The sequence below is a fragment of the Bombus affinis genome, chromosome 5 (genome assembly GCF_024516045.1).
Source record: "Bombus affinis isolate iyBomAffi1 chromosome 5, iyBomAffi1.2, whole genome shotgun sequence".
Classification (NCBI taxonomy): Eukaryota; Metazoa; Arthropoda; class Insecta; order Hymenoptera; family Apidae; genus Bombus; species Bombus affinis.
The window spans coordinates 16,985,016-16,991,015 of NC_066348.1; positions in this window are offsets into that span (position 1 = coordinate 16,985,016).

A 6,000-nucleotide genomic window follows, 5' to 3' on the forward strand; every position below is an offset into this window, starting at 1 on the left:
ATAGTTTCGTAGAAAAGGCCTACGTGCCCTGGCCACGGGCGTTCGCGGGACACATGCGTGGTGGAGCTAAGAAAAGACAAAGGGATGCTAGCCCAGGGGATATTAGTTGAGAAGTCGTACAGAGTCAGTTGAGAAGTCGGAGAGAGAGTGAATGCAGAAGCCGCAGAGAGTGTGAGTGGAGGAGCCGGAGAGTATGAATCGGGTAGTTGAGAGCCGAGTATGATAATAAGACGCGCGACGATATTGTAATCAGTTCGTTGTATTGAGTATTGCTTGTTAAACTAAAACATCGTTACTTGTCCTTAGTCTAAGACCCGTTTAAGTTACTACGTTTATTCGTCTTACCAATTTTTACAGCCAAGCTTGTCCAACAAGTTCGACGAAATATATGTCGAAAGATATATATCGAAAGATACAGAGAATCCATTCGAAACAACATTCCGCAAGTACGGTCTCCTTCCTGAATCGATAGTGTGAACAGTTGAATCGGGATATCGGCGTCCCTTACGATTCTCTCAACGTCCGGCAATCGTTGGTTCGTACATGTATATCACGATAGAAGCAAGAACGGGGAGGGAAAGTAGAAGAGGCGCGTGTTGCGAACGTATCCTGTCGGGAAACGCGAGGATTAAAGTTGTCGAAGAAAAACGAGAGGAGTATCGCGTTCGATCCGTATCTGTCTAGCACGCGATTATTCAAAGGCTAGGCGCGCGTTCCTCTTATAGCATCTGGACAGCATCGGCGGAAACGAACGTACCTTGTCTACTCTTGTCTCTCGAATTCCGCTTCTAAAGGGAGATTTTTCACGCTGCGCGATATTTACAGCATCTGCGACGCTGAATCTTCTTCTATTTTGCAATCGCAGGACGGAAGAGGTACGGAGTAACTCGTTTCCAAGTAAATGCAAATTTTCCGTGGCCACGGCGAGCCGAGATTGCGGTGACGCGTTATTCGAACCGCGGTATGACGAACGATTCGTCTTAACCGCATCGTTCTCTCCGTCGCAGCCCGCAGAAGAGGAAACGTTTGCTATAGAAGCAGCAGAAAAAAGACGAACGAGAGGAGGAGAAAAAAAGATGGCAGATCGAGGGAAGCGGGTAGTCAAAGAGGCGAAGCAAGAGCGAGAGAAGAGAGGGAAGCTGGTTCGCGATGGAATGAGGAAACTGTAAAGAGGAGGAAGCTACGGTGAGTCTCGGATGTCACCACCGGTCGGTCCACGTCAGGCGTATCGCGAACGGGACGACACGGTTCGAGGATGTCGCGTTAGTTGAGGTTAGGTCTGGAATACAAGGCTCGAGTGCGTGCACGCACACCGGAGCACTTGTTACGCGCGGCCAGACTCAATGTCGTTTCGAGTGACCCGAGATCGGAGAAGAGGTCCGTGACCAGTTTATACGGAAGATCGAAAATAAACAGAGTCAGGAAGATCGAAAGACGTCGTTGGCGGCAAACTTTTTAAGCCGGATAAGAATCAGGAATTACACGAGACTTTGATCGATCGATGATGGACGAGTAGTGGCTTCGGCCGACAAGCAGGCAGATTGATCGTCGTTGCTCTCTCGATCGAGCGTGTTTATCGCTGTGAAAACAAATCGATTAACGTAGTGAAGCAGGATACACGGATCGGTTACCTTTGCTTAGAATCGTCGAAAATAGACGCGCAACGCGGTTACAGCACAGTGGAATAAAGAAAAGGCAAGAAACGATAATTGAAACGATCGATTGGAAGAAATCGTCCGCGATAACCGCGCATATACGTTACGCTAATTCCATAGAAACTGCGGGCGATAAGTTAGCCAGCAATATCGACTCCGTTGAAATGGCTGCAATTTTCCCAAGCGAATATGTTCATCGACCGGTCCAAGTACCATCTTATTCAGTTTCTCGCGGCCATTCGATACTCGATACTGAGCCGCGAGGAACGCTCGACGAGTCGTGCACCTTCGTTAGCCTTTGATTCGAGCGAGCGTTTCGCGCAGGAAACGAAACGCAGTGGCGAACGCTCGCGACAACTTTCTAGCCCTCGGAGAGCCAGTCGGTCGGAATCGTCCCTGAAATCTAGCCTTTCAACGCGTAACCGATAATTACGCGGCTTTCGTGTATCGACTTGGACTTGTCCGATGTTTTTTATCTGGTGGTAATGTTTCGTTGGTATCGTCGAGGGAATTCATGTTCGGGAGGTCGTGTCGGGATTTTCAGGAACTTGTATCTCACGATGGTACATGAGGAACGATTAGGGGCCCGGGGCGTACGTATGTTGGCAGCGAGGACGCACACAAAGCTCGTGGAAGCCGGCAATTTTCCTCGCCACTTTCAGCCGATAACGGAACCATAATGATACAACGCGTACGACGAGCCGTGTCGCAACGAGGTAACGAGAACCGCGTGACTTTCGGCGTACGCAATTCAGCGCTTAGGTGGCCTTCGATTACCTAATCGTTTCGCTGAATAGAGAGACGATTTGGCAGCAGGAAAAATAAGATACCGCTCGTTTCGCAAACAGCCGCCAATTTCCTCTCCCGCCCTCTTCCACGCCAACCTTAAGAGCCAACGGAGAAGCATTTCGATTCTAAATCTTCCCCCAAGCAGCTAATCCGAGCCTAAGCGCTTTTTAGTCGTCTCTGTCCTTTTGCTCAACGTCGTCAATTTCCGCTGACGCGACGACACGGCAACGCTTTTAAGTATCGCGTAGCTCGATTAGTCCGACCAAGAAATTTCCTTAATCTCCGGGTATACCGAGTACATTTATTCCTTGAAATATGGATTCGATCTGGAAGAGCATTGCTGATGATCCTTCCTGAATTCCAGCGTCGGAATTTTCCTCGCGTTTGAAAAGTCGCGGGGAGAACCACGTGGAAACCAGGCGGCGTACTCCAAGCGTGGAAACGGCGAAACGGGAAAGCGAGTCGATTCGTTCGTACTCGCGCGATTTCATTCCTGATAAGATACTCGTTGCTGCAACAACGAGTGACTGGCGTGCGACGGATATTTTCCGCGGTCGATTACGGGATAAGCCACGATCGAATGCGGGAATCGAAAGGCGAGTAGCAACAGGCACCGGTCGTCGGTCTGTTCAAGGTCGTCCAAGGTCGATCGAGAGACGCAAGGACCTTGGTTACAGAAACCCGTGCAACAAACTGGTCTCTCCACGTAGCCTTCCCCCTTGAAAAGAACGAGAGTAACAGGTCTGTGAAAATCGGAACGTCGTCTCCCCCTCGACCTTTCTTCTTCGTCTTCATCTTTCTCGTTTCTTTCCTTCCTCGTTTCTCGCCTATTCTATCATCGTGCAGGTAGGTTATATTTGCTCGTGGACGCTTGGAACGAAGAGTGGAACGATGACGGTGCGGGAACGCAAATTGCTACCGGTAATGCGACGTTCCGGGGGGGTGGCGGAATGCGAAAGAAACGTTTCAAAAATAGAATTTCTCTCGACAGTATTCGTGTTTTTTATCAGAGCCAGATTGCCGACTCGGTAGTTAAATGGCCGTTGGTTCGAGGAAGGACGAGAGAGATGGTCGCATTACCAAAGAAAACATACAACAGCAACGACGCGATGTACGGTTAGTTTAATGGGTTGGCGCTTCTAAGATCGCTCTAGAACAGCGGGGAGAACGGCGTTATAGGAACCGCCTCCGACTTCCTGCATCGCGACCGTCTCGCGTCTCTCGTTTTTTACGACACGTTATTTGCGCAAACTCTCGGCAGGCTCGTTCAAGATGCTCGAAACTTCTTAACCGTTCGATAGTTTTGCTCCTCGTGTTTCATCGCTCGCGATCTTTTTCCCTGCACGCCGCGTCCCGTTTGCAGAAGAGGGGTTGCCGGCCCCTTATCTTCGTCGGACTTGGCTGCGCGGCGCGCGCGTTCCGCTCTATCCTCCGTTTCTCGCGAGTAATAATAAAACGGCCGATCCTCTTACATATTACCGAGCGAGGCACGGTTCACGCACGAACGAACACCGTAAGAAGCGCCGAGGAAAATACCGGCATGGAATCCGGTCGAGCCTGTGTCACGCTCGACACGTTGCATCGGTCCACGAGAGAGTCCCGTCCCCTCGTTCCTTCATCGTCCGATCATTTTTCCGCCTCTATCACTCGTCCTGGACCGCTCCGTAATTCTCGCTCTTTCGTCTTTTTCACCCTAACCGTGCTTTAACCGTACTCGTAGAATCATTACGCAGCCGGAAGGACGATGGAAGAACCTGATTCGAAGATTCGTTATCGGTCGTAACGCGAGCCATTTTTGCCCGTGTACGAGCCATCGACTAACGGTATCGCGGATTTTAATATCGACTCTACTCATTACAGTTGCTTTAACTACGGCGCGGTGTGTATTTCATTCACTTTCAGCATCGAAAAAAAGAGGATCGCCGGTTCACAAGTATGTTGGAACGAATCGAGCGAGCGCAGTACGCATTACCGCGGAAACGTTCGCTTTTATTTCCGCGTTTAAATATAGACGTAACTATCCTGAGAATATCTGGAAATGCCAGCTCGGTTCATGGATCGATCCACACCGATCGATCAGCGTAGCTACCAGTCAGCCCGCGTACTTTACGAAAAACGTGCTGGCCATTCCACGATTCCATTCCATTCCATTCTCTCTCTCTCTCTCTGTCTCTCTGTATGATCGATCGGCCTGATCGCGTTCGCGTTCGTTCCGCGGAAAAAACTATAGTTGGCGCGTATTCGCGCCTCGCGATATTACACGTTTCTCGTGTCACATAAATCTTCCGGCTGGTCGTATAAATTGCCGCGTGTACCGGTTTGCTTCGACCGCTCACTAGTAACGATAATGTAACGTATCTAAGCGTCGTAATTATTCCGCGCGTGCCCTCCTCTTTTCGCCTCCTTGAATGACTTTATCATTCCGCCGATGGAACGGCCGAGCAGGAAAACGTACATTTTGCCCGATCGATCGATTCGTGGACAGGAACAATGGAATACCGAGCTTCTGATATTCCTTGGCACACAAAGGAAACCGATCGTCGATTGCGGTCAGGAACGTGGAGCGCACGAGCCGCTTCGGTCCTTATTCTCCTTCGAATTCAGCCACGAAGATCCCCTGCGAAAGTGCCTCGATCGCTGTTAGCGACACGAACGAATCTCAATGTCTAACAACGTTTGAAATCGACACGGAGAATGAGAAAATCGTTTATTTACGCCGTATTAAGCGAAATCAGGCGCGATACGCGACCGAAAAGAATCGCGCGTGTTTCGCTATTGAAACGAAGATTATTCGCATCCACGTTGGAAGATTTATACGCGTTCTTATGGTGGTTTCGCTCGGAACCGCTGGCAGTCGTTACCCTCGTGCAACAATGATTCCCAGCTGGTAATTCGCTTCATTATCCGACTCCATTCTCCGCCGGCTGTGTACACGTTCCGTTTGCAATAACGATAATAATAAAGAGTCCTCTGTTCCGGTCGATTATCCCGTCAGTGGCGCGAGTAAGAACGAACTAGCCTACGAGACGACGCGCGCTGCGTCGCCAACTTTTATTCCATGTTATTATTCGCGAATGGTAAGCGAAACGACGGGGTCGCCACGGAAAAAACGGTACACCGTCGTGCTCCAGTGTCACGCGAGTATTTACTCGGTCAAAAAGTCCGTTCGCCATCCGGTTCACTCGTGCGCCCCGGCTCGTTGCCTCGTTACCTCCGTTCGCTCTCCGTGCTCCTCCACGTGCTCTTTTCCTGCTCTCCACGCCCTTGCGCCCTCTGTCGCCACACGCTTTTCCTCCTTCCTCTTGTTCGCGCTTCCGCGTGTCCACCGTGTTCGAGCACCGATCGACCTCGCCGCCCCTTCTCTCGATAGTCGCCGCGTGCTAAGCTAATCTCGCTGTATAATTACCGCGCCAATTACCGCGTTTCGGATTACGGTAATTAAACGAGGCACGGTTCGATCGTTGCGGAAAACGGCTGCTGTTTCATCGAGGGGAAAGCAAAGGCGTTCCTTCCGTTTCGCTGAATCCGTACGCCGATATCCCTCGCGGCAAGAATT